The sequence below is a fragment of the Parasteatoda tepidariorum genome, chromosome 12 (genome assembly GCF_982258835.1).
Source record: "Parasteatoda tepidariorum strain Cologne lab strain chromosome 12, Ptep-v5.0, whole genome shotgun sequence".
NCBI lineage: Eukaryota > Metazoa > Arthropoda > Arachnida > Araneae > Theridiidae > Parasteatoda > Parasteatoda tepidariorum.
In genome coordinates this window covers 533,659-553,151 of record NC_141766.1, presented here as the reverse complement: position 1 = coordinate 553,151, position 19,493 = coordinate 533,659, and the positions used below count along the sequence as shown (strand labels likewise).

The 19,493-nt window shown below is 30.8% G+C and overlaps 1 protein-coding gene across 1 annotated transcript in view; it reads right to left on the bottom strand.

Annotated features, from left to right (window-relative positions):
- Positions 1–7,751, bottom strand: part of LOC107437250 (neuropeptide F receptor) — a 29,300-nt gene extending 21,549 nt beyond the window's left edge. Inside the window, exon 1 of the mRNA XM_016049182.4 lies at positions 7,616–7,751. The gene's annotated coding sequence lies outside the window, so the exon portion shown is untranslated. The remainder of the gene's footprint in view (positions 1–7,615) is intronic.
- Between the last annotated feature and the right edge of the window lie 11,742 nt (positions 7,752–19,493).

Here is a 19,493-nt window from a genome sequence, read left to right as displayed (position 1 = left end):
ATAAAAATACTCATTATCGAAACCATGAAGGGCGTTACATAGTACAGTTGCCTTTGAAAGAGGATCCCGCTTCGCTAGGTGATTCTAAAGCCGTTGCCGAAATGCGTTTAAATCAGTTATGGAAAAAACTCTCGAAAGATGAGGAGTTGCAATCACTTTATAAATCACTCTTAATGGAATATGCTGACTTGGAGCATATGCAATTAGTTGTAGAACCTCTAGATAAAACCGCTTCGTGTTTTTTACCTCATCATGTTGTACTTCACCCAGATAGTAAAACCACTAAGTTGAGGGTGGTATTTAACGCTTCCTCCAAAACGTCCTTCTTTAAATGATATTTTGTACAAGGGTGGTACTATACAACAAGATTTATTTTCAATACTTTTGCGATTCATGCAACTTGCATATGTGTTCACTACTGACATTTCTAAAATGTTTAGGCAAATTTTGATTCACCCTGATCATTGGAATTTACAGTTGATATTATGGAAGAACAGCGTGAATGACCCAGTGCAAACTTTCAAACTTAACACTGTTACATGCGGAACTTCTTGTGCACCCTACTTAGCAACCAGAACTATTAAACAATTAACCATTGATGAGGGTGATAGTTTTCCTTTAGCCGCTGCTGTAATAATTAGGGACACGTATATGGATGACATTTTGTCAGGAAGTTCAGATTTTCAAGAATTTCATTTACTACAAGAACAATTAGTAGACCTGTTTAAAAAAGCGGGTATGAGCTTACACAATGGTGCACTAATACTCCAAAATTTCTTAATTCCATATCATTAGAAGACCAAGCCTATGATTTCTTTTGTGAGCCACCAAATACAATTAAATCTCTTTGGGTTATTTGGAACCCAAATTTAGATTATTTTACATTCAAGGTTGATGTAAATATACATGACTCATACACCAAACGAAAGGTCTTATCCACCATCTCACGCTTGTTCGACCCCCTTGGACTTCTTGGTCCAATTCTAACCAAGGCTAAATTGTTTCTCCAGAAACTCTGGATACTCAGGTTGGAATGGGATGAACTGCTTCCAGATTCAATGGCTAAGGACTGGCAGTGTTTTGTTTCTACCCTAATTGCCATTGAAAACATGCAAATTCCTCGTCACGTGGGGGCGAAGAGTGGAATCGTGATTCACGGCTTCTCCGATGCATCAGCCGTTGCGTATGGAGCAGTTCTGTACATGCAATCAATTTCGGGTGAAACATCATATACGAGACTTTTGTGCAGCAAGTCCCGTGTTTCACCAGTAAAATCTATCACGATCCCTCGTTCAGAATTGTGTGCCAGTTTTTTATTGGCCCAGCTTTTGAACAAGTTTCTTAAGTCTCTAAACTTGCCTATTCAACAAATAATGTTGTGGACAGATTCTTCAATTGTGTTGGTATAGCTTCAACGGTCACCTGATCAACTCAAGACTTTTATCAGCAATCGAGTTGAAGTAATGCAAGAACTAACTAAGAACTGTTATTGGAATCACGTTGCATCTGATAAAAGTTCTTCAGATGTCCTCTCTCGTGGTCTGAATGCTTCGGAAATTGCCTCCCATGAACTGTGATGGTTTGGACAAGATATTTTGAAAGAAGAACTGAATATTGTTCCAATAGATTTTGAAAAAATCTCCTCAGACAGTGAATTTTTACAGGAACTCAAACCCCCTGCAAAAATACTTCTAACTTCTTTTAAATTTGACTTATTGACAATATTTTGAATCGTACCAATAATTATACTAAAATTTTGAATGTTTTAAGTTATGCTTTCAGATTCATATTCAACTGTAGAAATCCAGGTAACAAAAGATTTGGTAAATTATCTTCTAATGAATTAAATGAGACGGAGTCCTTTTTAGTTAGAAATGTACAAGCATCTGCTTTTAAGGAAGAAATAGAGGCTATTTCCAAGGGCAGGGCTTTTTCAGGTAAGAGTAAACTTAACTCTTCAAATCCTTTTCTTGATGGTCATCAAATTCTCAGAGTGGGTGGTCGTTTGCATAATGCTGCTCTGAATTATTCTCAAGGGCATCCAGCTGCATTTCTTACAGACCATCCTTTCACTAAATTGTTAATGACTCATTTGCATATCAAAAATATCCATTTAGGACCTCAGGCGTTATTATATTGCACTAGAGAAAGGTTTTGGCCACTTCGTGGTCGATCGATAGCTAGGAAAATTGTTCATAAATGCATAGCTTGTTTTAAACATAAACCCCTTGCTTCAAATCAACTTATGGAACCTTGCCTCGAGAAAGAGTAAAACCTAATTATCCTTTTTTGCACTCTGGTGTTGATTATTGCAGCCCTTTTCAAATTAAATATAAACACCAGAGAAAATGGAATTTCCGACGAATTTATGTTGCAATATTTGTGTGTTTAGCCTTGAAGGCGATTCACTTAGAAGTGGTTTCCGATTTAACAACAGATGCCTTTCTTGCTACCTTAAAGCGTCTTGTGACTAGGCGTGGCAAATGTGCTACTATATCATCTGATAATGCAAAAAACTTTGTTGGTGCTAGTAGGGAATTGCAGAGATTGCAGAATTTAACAAGATTTCCACGAAAAACTAGCATCCTATTTGGCATCTGAAGGGATTGTTTGGAATTTTATTCCTCCCAGAGATCCAAATTTCGGGGGCCTCTGGGAGGCAGGGGTCAAATCCTTTAAGTTTTACTTAAAACGAGCTACAGGAAATCTGAAATTAACATTAGAGGAATTCCTTACAATAACAACACAAGTCGAAGGCATCTTAAATTCTCGGCCATTAACACCTTTGTCAGATGATATTGATGACCTGGATGTTCTAATACCAGAGCATTTTTTGGCTGGATAACTGCCATAGCTGAACCAAGTTTGTTGAATAAATAGGAAACCCGACTTTCTCGATGGCAAAGGTTGACAAAAATTGTTCAATACATTTGGATTAAGTGATCTCGCGACCACCTGAACAGCTTGCAACAAAGAACGAAGTGGAAAGTAGAGAAAACCAACATAAATTTAAATGCGATGGTTTTAATAAAGAAGGATGATCTTCCTGTAAATCAGTGGAGCTTAGGACGAATTTTAAAACTATTTCCTGGAACGGATGGAATGGTTAGAGTAGCGGAGATTAAAACAAGCAAGGGAATCGTTAAACGTTGTATTAGTAAATTGTGTATTTTGCCATAGACCAATTAAAAAAGATGTATGTTAATTTTCTCATTATGTGTACCTACAGCATTTATTCAATCTTTGTAAATTTTATATAGGAATATGTTTATGTACCATTTTTACGCTAATTTGTATAGTTTATTGAATATAATTCAACGGCGGGTGGATGTTCAGTATCTCAGAAATAAAGCGCCAGCTTGGCATCTTTGTCTTGGCATCCTCGCCACCGTTTCTTGTAACCCCAAACAGTTGTAAATTGGTTGTTGATCTTTTAGCATGAGCGTGCTCGTGGCACCAATCATAATAAAATCTTAAATACAGTCCATTACTATTTTATTCATATGTTATCAAACGAACCAGCATAGAATTCAAATCAATTGGTATCGAACGCAGACTAAGCAAATTACTGGTTATGAATGTGTTTTTTTTATTTGCTACTTTATGTGATTGTGAGTAGGAGAGATTTGTCCTGAAAAATACCCCCTCCCCCCTCCAAAAGAAAACATAAATAAATAAATAAAACATTAAAAAATGTATCAACTAACTAAACTTTGTGTTAAATGTGCTTGTTATTATAAATATATATTTGATTATATATTTGACTTGTTATTTCACATGTTTGTAAAATTGTAATTTGAATGTACGTAAATTAATTTGCCTGATAAAATATCCCTCACCAAAAACTATTGGGAGAATTTTCCTAAATTCTAAAAAGTATACTCAAAAATAATCAAGCTTTACATAATAATGATAATTATCATAAAAATGTATGAAACTTTTTTTTCCTTACTGTAAAAACAAAAATATTTGTCACAAAAATGGTACCGTCGACCCTGGGTATCCCGTAATAGCCTTCCAAATTCACGATAGACTATCTTTTTGAAATTAAAAAAGAGGATGATACTCACTAATATGTTAAAAATTGGTAATTGACTTTGATATTTCAATAAATTTGCCTGAAAGTATTACTTTCTTTATGTCTTTTTTATAAAGACGCGTCAGTCAGTGAAAATTTTATAATCAGAATTAAAATTAGAATTAAATTTAGTAGATTATTCGAAAGAGCATTTATTAACACATTTATTGATACTTTATTTTAAAAAAACATCGTATTAATTAAATATATTAATTACGTAAAAATCTATCTTTGAATCTGAAATTCAGTCATATTTAACTTAAATCTAATCAAAGTGGTAACTAAATACAAGTATATTTTAATTTTTTTCTTATTAACTCCTTAACGATCGGTTAATTTTCAAGAAAGAGGTCATAAAAGTACCTATTTTTTGTCTTTTGTATTTGTATTACGTATTTGATTAGTGCTGAAGTTTAGTTTAAAAATAACTATCTACAAATACCTTAAAAAATATCCTGGTACTGCCATCTGGTGTGTAAAACGAGAAATACTTTTTTTTCGGGCAAAAGAAACGAACTAGTTTTATTCTTATTGGCGCGTTACTACTGAACACTTCAGCCCGTCAATATCACGGGAGCGAGAAATAGAGGGCGAAACCTCATCTCGTCATTTTCACGGGAGCGAGAGGGAAGGGGTTAAAAGCATCTGTAGCATATTTATAACTACTTCAAAAGAGCATTTATTAACACATTTATTGATACTTTATTTTGAAAAAACATCGTTTAATTAAAATATATTAATAACATAAAAATCTATCTTTGAATTTGAAATCTAGTCATATTTAACCTGAACCTAATCAAAGTGGTAATCAAATACAAGTATACTTTAATTTTTTTCTTATTAGTAACATTTGTTAAAAAAAGAGCTTAATCTACACTTTACTCAATAGAGGATCTCCTTATAATTTTTGCTTGTTTAGCTGATTATAATTAAGTAAAATCATGATACACATTATTACTGATGGATAAAGAAATTTCAAATTTAGTTATTTCAATCCGTATTTTGAAAATTATGATCCCATCAGTTTTATATATAGAGCAGTTTAAAATTTGCTCCCTTATGTAAATTTCAATTTCGCGCTTTTAGACGTATCTGTTTAACTTTTTATGCAAATCGAAACCTATTTGTGCACATTCATAGAATTTATTATACGTAAAACACAATTTTTTAAAAACTATTAATTATTTTGAGCTATTTTATTTAATAATGGGTGAAAAAAGTTTGAATTGTTATGTTTAATGGTTTACTTATATTGGTTGAGCAGTTAGGTAGACAAATTTTTACGTTACTGAACGAAATCGCACTTCGAAATATGCTAATCCACTATCAAAATTATCCTAAACAGAGTTTAATGTTTTCATCTCGTCTTCCTCAGTAGTAATTCGATAGCATTCTCGTTTTCCTTTGCTTTGCGAATGCTACTTGCTACTCTTATTGCGATTTGAATTTATTCTTGACAAGGAATATTTGTTTTACTTTTCAATGAGCAAATTATGGTAAATCAAGAGAAAATTTTTGTGTCAATATTTTGAAGAATTAACAGTTGAATATTATTTTTAACTTGCATAGATTTATTTCGATAAAATTGATCCAATAAAGAAAAAGAAAACATACTAGAAAGGACAGTATGGACATTTTCATTTGCCCCAATAACTTAATAATTAATTGCTTCATCAAATGTAAGTTCGCGCTCAAATATGTTTTATGATAATCAAAAGTACGTAGATTAGTTTATTTAATAATAGGTATTTAAATTTTTTTTTCATAAGTCATAGTTTACCCCTCTTGATTGTCAGGATTTCTGAAGAGAATGTTTTAAAATTCATGAAACATTTAAAAAAAAAATTTTATAAATTATATTTTACCCTTCTTGAATGTCATGCTTTGTGTAGTCTGACGTAGGTACATTTGAAATTGGTGGAAAAAAATTTTGAAGATTGCAGGTTCTTTATTCCCAAGAATTTTCATTTGCCCCAATTAACTTACCATTTAATTGCTTCATCGAATGTAAGTTCGCTCTGAAATATATTTTATGATATTCAGTACGTAGATTAGTTTTTTTAATAAAAAGTATCTTTAAAAAAAATTTCATAAATCATATTTTATCCTTCTTGAATGTAACGCTTTCTGAAGAATCTTTCACGCGTAAGTAGCAATTAGCGAAAAAAATTGTGAAAATGGCAGGTTTTTTATTCTCAAGAATTTAAATTGGCACTCAATTCAGTCATATTTCTCAACAGAAGTAACAGAAGCATTTTGCAAGAAGCATTATGTTGAATAGGTTAAATCTTAATATGCTTAATCTTTGATTTTAAAAAATAATATTCTGCCCGTTTTTCAGTATCTTGTGTTAGCAATTAAAGAAATATTAAATCCTCTTTGTTAACAATCATATATTTTTGTAAAATGTTTAATTTCACAATATTTATGTTCATTTATTTTTTAAATTTTTTAATAAATTTTTGAAGTTAAAAATGCTAAATTTGAAAATGTTAAATTTAAAATTGACTTCTAATAAAGTATATATATATATATATATTTTTGTCGTGTCTATGACATAGCCGAATCAAATGTTTCCATGCGTCTTGATTACTGCTTCTGCGATTTGCTTGATGTTATCGTCATAAAGGTCTATCAATGACGACAAGACTCCTATTTCTAATATTTATATTAGTAATTTATATTAGTAATAAATATACTAATATTTATATTAATATTAGTATATTTATTAAGTGACATATATAGAAAAAAAAACCCATATGGAATGCCATTGCAAGTAAATTAAAATTCATCAAGCCTCTTAAATGCAAATGCTACCTTTTTTTAATATTAAAGCTGTTATACTGCATACATTAATCTCTTAACATTGGAAATAAGCCGAATGTTTTGCAATTAAAATTTCCTATATTCCTCGAAATTCCAGATTTCCAATGTTTTTTTCTCCGTTTTTTAAAAGCTTTGAGTTTTTGTATCTCTAGCTATATTCCATTTCTCTTTGCAAACGAGGTTAAACTTTTTTTCTAAAATATAAAATGCATTCTCACTTTTAATTTTAAACAATATATTTTTTTAATAAAATTTACAACTTCAAAAATTAAATTTCATTTGTTAAATTCACATTGTCATTAAAAAATTCTCATAATCCTAAAAATTATTTTTTATATCATGCTTATAATTTCTCGTTAAAAATTCTTATTACCCTAAAATATGCCGCCCTTCATATGTTGCATGTATTTTATCATGACTCCAAAATCATGCGAATTTTCCTTGCAAAGAATGTTAAACAATCTTTTTTTGTATAAATACACACTTCTAATTATTGTTAAAAAAGTTTTATCTTTAAAGAAATTGTTTTTACCCTAAAAATTAATTTTCATATGTTACATACAAATTGTCATTACCTTAAAATAATTTTTCCTCGTAAAGAAAGTATATTTTTTTATAATGATGATAATATTTTTTTAAAAGAAATTATTTTTAGCATAAAAATAAATTTTCATATATTACATATATGATGTTATCACTGTAAAAGCATACCTGTTTTCGTTGCAAACTATGCTTAAACGTTGAAAGGGTTCTTGCAGAAATGATCACGAAGGAGAAAAATCATAGATGCGCTCAATACGTTGCTCCTCATCAACTGGTTGCCCGGAGTCTAAATCACGTGATTCTTGTTTCCATCAAATCGATTGGCGGCACCGACTATTTTTATGATATTTCCACATAGTTAATCAAATAAAAGAGGTATATATCCCCTCTTTTTTATAGGGGGAAATTTATATTGCTATGTCATTTAATAAAATGCTCTCACCAAAAATGTTTTTATGTCCCGCTTATGAATTCCCAAAAGAAAAATCTAATAAATATTTCCCGACTGCGTGATCAGGAAAAAATCATTACTTTTGTTTACTCTTTCTTTGGAAGTTTTTTCTTAATGTCTTAAAATTTAAAAGAAAAGTGTTTTTTATATGGTAAAAAATTCTTCATTTGAGTGTTTCTCAATTCAAATTTAAAGGAAGTAAAGATGTATTTTTAAAAATTAGTTTAACTTAAAAAAGTATGAATTTATTTCTACTGGACGTTGGCCATCAGAACAATTAAAATTCATTAGTTTTATTTACTCCTTTTTCGGAAGTTGGATCAGTTTATGTCTTAAAATTTAAAGAAAGTATTTTTTTTTTTCGTATGAATAAAAACTTTATTCGAGTGTTTCTAAATGATTCTGTTTTGAATAAAAGTCTAAAGTTTATCTTCTATAGTACCTGGCCAAATTATTAGACGCACTATAAGATTCTATGTAAAATTTTAATTATTAGGAGATACTATACAGCTTTATTGTTTTTAGGCGATTGAAATAGGTTTGCACTTGTTTACGTTCGTGTATCCAATTGGTTAAATTTGACGATAAAAGATATAAATTCGACGATATATTAGATAAATATAGAATATTTATTATATCAGGTATTATATTTGTATACTATAATAATCAGACCAAATTATTAAAGGCACTGTAGTTTCTTAATAATTATATGTTTTGCACGAGTTTATATGCCATACTTTTATAATTAAACATACATGTAATGGGTTTTTATTCGATAGATTTTTTATATACTTCCTATTTGTATTTATTTTTAACGTATTGCTAATGTTAACCAATTGACACACGAAGGTAAATAAGTGCAAACCGGTTTTAGTCGCGTAAAAACAATAAAGCTGTAGTATCACCTGAAAATTAAGATTTTACATGGAATCTTATAGGGCGTCTAATAATTTGACCAGGGACTGTATGTATTCTTAACTTAATTACGAATAAACTTAGAAGAAAAGTTCATTTTTTTCATAAGGTTAAAAATTCTTCATTTGTGTATTTCTCAATTCAGATTTAAATAAAAGTGTCAAATATATATTTTAAATATTCTTAACTTTAAGAAGTATAAATTTCTCTCGACTGGACGTTGACCATCAGAACAATCAAAATTCATTAGTTTTATTTACTCCTTTTTCGGAAGTTGGTTTAGTTTATGTCTCAAAATTTAAGAAAAAAGTATCTTTCTTTTATATGTATAAAAAGGGTGCACAACCTTTTTGAGTGAAGGGACACTTGCACAGTAGGTAGACAAACAAAGGGCCGCACGCATATTTAGTCATTTTGGAGGCAAATACAATAATTGTTATATAAACATTTATGTTCTGAGCACTAATTTTTTGAGAAAATTAAATATTTTAAATAATTAGAATTCATTCAAAAATGAAAAAAACTAATATTTAAAGCGAAATTCCCCCCCCCCTTTTATATCAATAATTGATTTACTAAATATATATATATAAATATAAATATTGGGGAACCGTTACAGAACAAAAAGGGACTCAATATTTATTTGGTATTACATTTCTTCATATATTATTTATACTTCTTGAATTATTACAGGAATTATGAATTTCAAATAAGAAGGATTTGTCTCCTAAAAAAATTACCTAAGCTGTAAAAAATTTGAAACAAAATAAGCCCAAACAGTTAGCAGTTTAAAAATTCACGTTTTTCTCCTCTTTTTAAATTTTTCAGGTTGCAATAACATTGTATTATTATTCGGGATTCTTAATACCACTTACAAATGTATGAGGCTGACAAAAAACGGATGCAAAAATAGCTTATACTTACGATGAAAATTATAAATATGCACAAATAAATAGTAGTAAAAAGTGATTATTTAAATCCTCGTTTAGAAACTCGCGTATCGTAATAACATCGTAGTTAAAGACATGTATGAAAGCATCGCAATAATTGCCACAAACAAAAAGTGCATAAATTTAAGATGAAATCAGCATAAATTAAGCACATCAATAAGTAATTATTTAAATGCGTGATTTAGAATTCGCACGTCGTAATAAAAATCGAAATTTTCAAGACCGCGTGGGAATGCATCCCGAAAACTGCTGAAAAAAAAGATTGAAAAATGACTTGGATTTACGATGAAATCGGCGAAAACGAAGCTCATCAAAAAGTGGTTATTTAAATGTGCGATTTGAAACTCACGTAACGTGATAATATCGCAGTAAAAATACAGGAATTTCAAAATCACATAGAAAAGTGTAGTAATAACGACCTTGAAAAAAAATCATTGAAAGATTAACGATGAAATCGGCACAAATAAAGCACGTCAAAAAATAATGAATTAAATGCGCGATTCATAACTCACCAGTCAAATATCATATAAAATGCACCGGAAACAGCATGGAAGTGGCACAAATGAAAAAATAAAAAGTCACTTGGATTTAGGATGAAATCAGCAGAAATAAAGAAAGTAGAAAAGCGATTACTCAAATTCGAAATTCGCGCATCGTAATATCATATTTAAAATATCGGATTTTTAAGACCATGCGTAATTTCGTAACAGTAATCGTTGAAAAAAGATCAAGAAACCATATAGATTTTGAATAGAATCTGTGCAAATGAGAGCATTAAAAAGTTATAACTCAAATATGCTATTCAAAACTTTCGACATTTTAAAAATTTGAAAAAAAAAAAAAAAAAAAAAAAAAAAAAAAAAAAAAACATTCGTGTCAGAAGCTCTCGCGGGCCGCACATCAATAGTCGGAGGTGCATGTGGTGGTTGCATTTGGCCCGCGGGCCTCAGGTTGCGCACCCCTAGAAATATTCTTTATTTGATATTTTATTTGATGAATAAAAACTCTATTTTCAAAATATTTTTAACTTAAAAAAATGAATAAATTTCTTTCAACTTAGCGATGGCTATCAGAAAATCAAAAATCGTCACTTTTGTTGACTCTTTTTTTAGAAGTTTCTTTTGTTTATGTCTTCAAATTTAAAAGAAAAGTTCATTTCTTCTCATTTTGATAAAAAACTCTTCATTTAAGTCTTCAATGACTCAGATTTAAATTAAAGTGAAAAATGCATTTTCTAAATTAGTCGATTTTTCTTTTGGCGTATTTCATTATATCTCGAGAGCTTTTTAAATGAATCAAAATGTCAATTATAAAAATGGTTTGTCTAAAGATAGTTCCACGTAAAAAATAGTTTTCAATAATTATTTTTTAATATTTACTACTTTGATTTTTAATTGCAGTTTCAAGGCATGTAATTTTAAATGGCAAAATACAGACTGTGAGCAAAATTCGTCTTCAATGCTTAGTCAGATGAGAGGATTAAAGTTTGTATCCCAAATTGTTTATTTACATTTAGCGTATTTCGCGATATCTCGGGAAATTTTTAACGAAATCGAGAAAAACATTTATCCAATTATAATCCCAGACAAAAAGTTATTTCTATTAATTATTTATTATTTTATATTAATTTATTAAATAACAGTCAAAAGAATTTTGAATCGTAATGTATACAAATTTTTGCATAATTTTAACGAACAGTTTCTGTGAAATCAAATGTTAAGTGTACGACTTAAAATTTAATAATTCGGAAACTATTTCGTTGATTGCACTCGTATTTTGCATTTTACCACATAAAATGACATTCTTTGAAATGATCTAAAAATATTTATACCTTACAATTAATTTTTTTCGACTATTATAAATAAATTAATTAAAAATAATAAATAATTATGAAAAATTATTTTTAGCATGGAATTATCTCTGAATAAATGAATTTTATAATTGACGCAAAAATGTTTCAATTCGTCTAAAAAGTTCTCGAGATGCCCAAAAAAAACCAATACGCAAAAAATAGGCAAGAAAGCAATTTTTGGAAACCAGTTAAGTTGAAAGAAAAAAAGGAAAATAACTCAGAGGAAATTTATTTGACAGAGCATACATTTTCCTCCTAGAGTTCTTGTTTTTAGTTTAGAATTTTTTTAAAGAGATGGAAGTATACGAAATGAAAAAAAAATATTAATCACATAATAACTTTTCATAATTTTTTAATGAAATAAAAATTGAAGTTTTTTCGAAATCATCCTTAATCGTAGTATATGAACAAAATTTTCATGCATCAAAATGGGACTAAAAATGGTAAAAGGGATTAACAGTGCCATGTTTCAAAAAAGTCTTGAACTGAAACCGGTATTTTTGGGAGAACATTAGGCTTCCTTACATGAATTTTGCTGCAATTTTTTTCTTCCCAATCGTAATTGTTTTCCAGTTATAAATTTCTAAGATCTTTCTACATCATGGCGAGGTGTTTTCTTTTCATGAAATACTTTCATACTTTCTGAAGTAGAAATATCAAAGTTTCAACTGATGATTTTATCATTATTTTGAAATATAAGCTGGTGAGTAACCATAATACAGGAGAAGTCTTTTTCCCTTCAGATATGTCCCATGCTTAGAGAGCATTTTGATAATTAAAGAATTATATGAAATTTTCTTGGATTAGGGAATTTCGCCTAAACAGTGAATTATTTGACGAAATTTCTTCTAAACATGGTGAAAGGTTCAAAATTGATATTAGTATAAATTAGAGGAAATGAATCCATTTTTGAAATAATTAACTAGAATATATAGGTATAACAACACTGATCTCCAGTAGGTATCTGAATTTATTTTTCCGTTTTAGTGGGAGTGAGAGTATCGATAATTGAGAGTGAGAGTACCAATAATTGAGAGTGAGAATACCTTCCAAATGAACATTTCAATAGTTAACGATAAATAGCCAAAATAATTTTTTAATATTAAACCAGAAGATCATTTAATCGCTCCTTAAAACTGGTTTAAGTAAAACCATTGATAATTTTTAAATGAATTTTTAGAAGTGCAGTCATGTCCATAAATATTAACCATTTATTCTGGAAAAAAATTTACAGAATTACAAATAATTTGCAATTCTGTATTACTAATAATTATAGAGAATTGCAAGAAATACTTTTCAGATGCGCTTATCAAAACAGTCAACTGCAACTCACTGCTAGACATTAAGTATTCGATGTCTTAAAGAAATCGTAAGAATCTATATAATTTCCATGATGTTATTGTCTTTTTAATATCTGCCATAAATACCTGCCGAAGTGTACATCCCGGTAATTTTTATGACAAAAGCATCTAATGTGCCTCTAAGCTCCTTAATAAGCCTATAATTATTTCCTCTGGTAGGGTACAGTAGTACTCGGTAATATAATACGTGGTCCTGTTTAAATATTATGAGTCAATATTTAGGGGAGATATGGGGCCATGTAGTAATACAGAATATTGACTTCGAATTTTCTAATTTTAACGCTATTCAACACACTATTATATATACATATACATACAAAGTGACCTATAGGGCCACATTACAGGCCCCATATTAAGTCTATAATTATTTCCTTTGGCGGGGTACATTAGTACCCGGTAATATAATACGTGGCCTAGTTTGAATATTATGGGTCAATATTAAGGGGTGATATAGGGTCATGTTGTAATACAGAATATTCGTGGCATGTCTTTTTAGCGCAAGTGATTAATGCTAATGGTTAGAGCTTAGCTTAATAACGGGACAGATAAAATATTTTGGCGAGCTTCATTTTGGCTGGCCAAATTGTTCGTTATGAGCAATCTTCTGTGGAGGTCAGTGTGTAAGAAATTTTCATGGGCCTTATTTCAAACCTGCTCCAGAATAAACTGATTATCCAAAGCGTAATCTGGAAAAACAACCTACCTTCTCACGGAAATCCTCCTTGGTAGATTGGTTTGTGCTAACAATTTAAGAATTCACTGGCAACGAATTCATGATTTCAGGTAACTTGATTGGTCTTTTCATTTTTCTTCCCAGCTATATTTAAAATGCAGATATAAGGGTTGCATTAGAAATACTCAGCATCATCATTGATGGTTATAAAGAAGGTAAGGTACCGCTGACTGCATGTAACTGATTAGCCTGTTCACATGAGAGGATTTACTGCGAATGTAAAATTGTGCTGAGAGGAATTTGTCTGAACAGAGTAACACGAATTAGTACGATTTTTAGTGGCAGAAGATGATTGACTGCTTCATTTACTCAGGCAAAATGTTGTACCAATGTCACGAGTTTCTCTTCGATTAGTACAGCAAAATTATATATTATAGGGCAATTATACAAGCTCCGATATATCACAGGGCAAAATTGAGAAATTTCATTATTGGCCAGTTTTCGCATACACATATTTTTTTAGCGGTAATTTTTTAAAACATATAAGCTACTTGTTCAAAAATTGAAAATTGAAAAACTTTATATTAATAATGATAAGAATTTCTTTTGAAGCAAAATTTCAAAATAAGATAAGCAATAATAAATGCATTTTACTGCTGGTTTTATGGTTTTATGGCTTATGTATATGTTATTATATGTGAAAGTTAATGTTCGCCGTTCACGAAAACTCCTTATCATTTATTCATAGCAGTTTGTACTAAATAGTGCTCCTTAAACATAACACATCTGACTATATATGTTCGATAAAAATCATACTTGCATACTTTTTGTACACATGTAATTTGCCCTCCTAATATGCATACTTTTTTTATTACATGTTTTACAAAGTTTCTAAAAGATATTAAGTGACCTCTACCCTCCGCATCTTGAGTTTTAGGGTAAATTTTTGATTTCTGCTTTTTGATATTTTTGTACTTAACAAAATTTTGATGATATGATATTTTTCAATAGTACAATACCTTTTAATTAAAGATAGAAAATAAAGAGGGCACTATTTTAGATTATGAAAAATAGCGCTTGATAATTTTCTCTATGAATTATCATCAAACCTTTAAAGCAATAAACTTACACGAGTAATTTAAAACACATCTGACATCACTTGTCAGTTTTTAGATTTTTAAAAATTTTATTTTATTGCAGTTCAAACTTATGAAACTGATTTGAATGATGCTAAAAACATATTTTAATGTCAATTTCTCAATCTTAAAATAGACAACTGCTTACTATTTTACTGCATACCTTTCAAAAATTGTTAATTACAGAATTGTATTAGTATAATATTGTCAGAAAAAGCAAATAGAGCATCTATAATGTTCTACGCACTGTATCTCAAATTTTGAATGGGTGTTGGCATTGTACTACAAGATACTGCCGAATTGAATAATTATATTAGTATAATATTCCTAGAAAAAAATAGGGAATCTATAATATTATACTCATTATACATCAAATTTTGAATGGGTGTAGGCTTTGTATTACAAGATACTACCGGATTGAGTAATTGTATTAGTATAATACTGTCAGAAAAAAACAAATAGAGAATCTATAATATTATCTGCATTATATCTCAAATTTTGACTGGGCGTCGAGTTGTATTAAAAGATACTGCCAAATAGAGTAAGTGTCCACTATAAATTTATTTGTGAAAACTAATTAAAGAGTATTAAAAATACACACACATATTTAGATTTTTTTCTACTCCACCTCCAATCCTTCAGCAGGTGAGTTCGGTCGAAAGGCCACTTAAAGACAATCTTTACTGGACACCCAGCATATAAAGCGTATTTTGTAAAGTCTGAGCTTATTACACTGGTGAAATAGATTTAAAGAATTTGCATATTTTATCGAATTTCATGAAAAGAACTGAACTGAATGTATAACCTCTGCTTCTAGACAAAAATGAAAATCTTGTACATCAAATACATAAACGTACACGTGTGTGCAGGCAGAGCCAGAGAAACAGGCTTTATAAGTGAGCGTAAGTTAAGACTCATTTCGTTCACTAGCATACCTCGGCGAATCTTTTGGTGTTAATTTGTATCAATAGGTTAAATTCAAATTGCAACCGTAAAAATGAGTAACCACCAACGTTTAAATGATGGAATGAAGTGGCGAAGTGTGAGGAGGCTAGAAGCAGGCCATTCTTAGGTCCAGATTTGTATAGAGTGTAATTTAACGCCCAGAGTCATGTATAACTTATGGAAGCAGCTCCAGGATACCGGATTCATCGAGAAAAAGCCTGGGTAAGGTAGTCCAAGAGCCACGACGACCAGAGCAGATCGCCATTTGTTCATTATAGCCAGGCGTAACAGAGGGACTACAGCTTCTCAGCTTTCTAGTGACTTGAATGCAGTCACAGGTTCCCGTGTATCAAGGGTGACTGTTTCCAAACGACTTCATCAGAGAGGGTTGTTTACAAGAAGACCTGCTGTTTGCGTCCCTCTCGCTTCTACGAACAGGAGAGTCCGTTCAGCATGGTGCAGAGAGCATAGAGATTAGAGTATGGATCAATGGGTGACCGCTCTCTTCACTGATGAGTCCCGTTTCAGCCTAAACACCGAATCTCGCCATACGTTCATATGGAGAGAACCAGGGACCTGCTACCTACCTTCCAATGTCGCGAAATCGACCATTATGGAGGAACAGGCTTAATGGTCTGGGCAAGCATCATATTGGACGACCGCCCACTTCTCCAGGTCTCTGAAAGAGGCTCTGTGACTAGTGTGAGTCTTGGAGCCCTATGTTCGCTTTTTCAGGAGTGCAGTTGGCCCTGAGTTCATTTTAATTGACGATAACGCGAGGTCACAAAGAGCTCTTCTGGTCGACGAATTTCTAGAGTGAGGACATTCGCCGGGTGGATTGGCCAGCCAGATCTATCCAGTCTGGGGAGGGCAATTGCAACTCGCTACCCCCTCCGAGAACCATCCATGGAATGAAAATAGCGTTGCTGAACGAGTGGGACTAATTGCAACAGGAAATGATAAGCTGCCTTATTTCAAGTATGGATTAACGCTGCAAGGCTTGCATATCTGTATATCTGTTGTAGGGACCATACCCATTCTTTTGTTTATTCTCCAAGCTCTGTTCCATACCCTCCGACTCCAACGAGTGTTACGCACGATCATGCGTGTGTATTACAATTGTTGAATGGTTATTTGTTTTGTATTGTGTCAATGTATGTACATATCAAATTTCATTAAAATCGGTCCAGTAGTTTTAGAGATAATCGACCAAGTCAGCGAATTCTCCTAATTTCTTATACCAATGTATATATTTTTAAAATCTTTTTCGGAATAAAGAAATAAAGTACGCGCAGTGAGATTCTCTCATTAATATTAAACCTAAGACAATAAGGTGTTTCTAAGTATCGTCTCCTTTCAGTTTACTCACGCAATCATTTTATGCATTCACCAACTGTGATTTGTATTTTTTCCTTGCCTAACTATTAATTTGTGATCTCCAATATGCATACTTTTTATTTAATAAGAATTCTAAAAATAAAGGGTGGCCTTTATTTAACACACAGTTTTTACACATGAAAACATAATAGAAAGAAAATAAATACACACTCTGAAATATAATATAATTTATTTTTTGAAGGGTGCTTAACATCCAAGAACCCCGTGCATGTTCCCCGTAACTAGTATTACATAATACTGAAAACAAAATACTTCAATAAAATGCAACACACACAATTCAGCATTTCGATGTTCCTCATAGAAAGAACATAAAGGAACATCCATAAAATTCGATTCATGTTTAAAAATCACAAAATATGCTGTGAATAAAATCTTGAAGTGTGCACCATTTTCTAAGTTAAATATAAATAGTACGTAAATATATAGTGTTTTAGTGCACACAAATTCTTTTCTAACTTACTATCACTTTTTATACGATGAAAAATGCAATCGTGAATTATGGAACTTTGATGTTGTAGAAATGCCGAAAAAGTGTATCTCTTAGCTGCCGTTATTCAAAGAGATGATTTTTAACAAGTTTTGTGCTTTTGAAATAACATCAAGTGAAAATCAACTATTTATTTAAATATACAACCATAGTTGCCAACTTTACTAGAAAGATATTGGATTTTATTAATTTTAATCAGAAATTTTCTTGGATTTTTATCATTTTTTTATTAATACAAAATTCTCTTCTTTAATAATAAATAACGAAGGAGAATTTTTATTAATAATAAACTCACCTAGGATTTCATTAGTTATAATCAAAAATTCTCCTGAATTCTGCATATTCTGTTAGCAAGAAATAAATTTATCACTTTATAAGGTACTGTTGGCACAATGAGATAAAGTATGAACTCACAAATATTTCAAACAATGAGCAGGGGTTTTTAAATTTGTGGCACCCTTACGAGTTTCAAAATTGTCTCATGACACCCCAGTAATATATTATTTGTCTGCAGTATAATATTTATATATTATGCATGTGTAAGATTATGGAGCATAATCTATTGAAATAAAGATAAGAACATTTAACTCACACTCAAAGTCTACTCAAGTATTTTAATTGCAATTAATAAGAGGGTATTTATAATAATAAATAAATTCGTATTAATATATAATATTAATAATATAAAAAAGATAAAGTACCATCGACAGTCAAATGCATACCTTTTAATATATCTACTCATATTTCTTTTTCTAGATTCATTTTTAGTTTTGTTGAAAACTCAGCTTTTCTGAAACCTCTGAAGGGAACCCTCTTTGTTTCTGAATTTAGAAAAGAATACTCAAATTTAACCGAAACTATATCAGATCTTTCATTTTGCAACTATTAAAGTATTAATAGTTGAGCATGAACAACCTTCGTTTCACTCCAAGGGCTTATCGCTAAATACTTCTGACAATTTTTGAATCAAAAATTTTAGTACACAATTCCGAAAGGTAGAAATATTTAATATGCTTTTATAAAAGTTAAATGATATGCCCAGTTGCTTCAAATTTCTATAACTTCTTGCACACGGAGACATTGAATTAAAGAATATACTTCGCAGAAGAAGATTGGGACATAAGAATGTATGAGGAGGAATATTTTCTCATGTTTTCTCATTAAGATATGACTTAAAGTATTCGTTTATGCCATCCATGTGGAATATATCTGTTTAAAACATTCTGAGATGGAACGAAAGAATGAAGGAAGTTTGATGGGCATTTTCTCTGTAAATATTTCCTCTTTTATTAAAATTCGAAGCCAGGAAAAGGTTCAGCAGGTTCTGTTACGTGATGAGCTCTGCTTGTTTCGTTGTGTGAGAAGGACAAATACGCTTTAAAACCCGCTTTATATAGGCATGGAGCGATGTTTCAGCAAATATTTACGTTTAAGCTATAAGCCCAATTAACTTTCCTACTTCACAAAAAGAAACCATGATTTGTGTCTTAAATGGCGGTTGGCTGCAAGCAGCATACCCAACCATCAAGAGCCGGTTCAGATGACGTAGATCCTGATTCGTTTCAAATGCGGATGCACTAAACCGTATAACATATAATACTATGCTAAATCTGAGTATGTTGCACCACCTGTAAATTGTTTTTCTGGCATAGAATCTCACATAGAGCATTTTTTAGCGTTAGTTACGTATTCGGAAAGCTTCTCTCTATATTCTTTAATTCAACCTCTTCATATTCTTTTTTATACGATAGCATTCTTTTACAATTGTAACATTCAACTGGTTTTAACAGAACAATTTTACCAGTAACGCTTTTTCTTTCAACGAAGAATCAGTAATGAAAGTTACTAATTCTCGTTCAGAATTCACAGTTTCCCTTT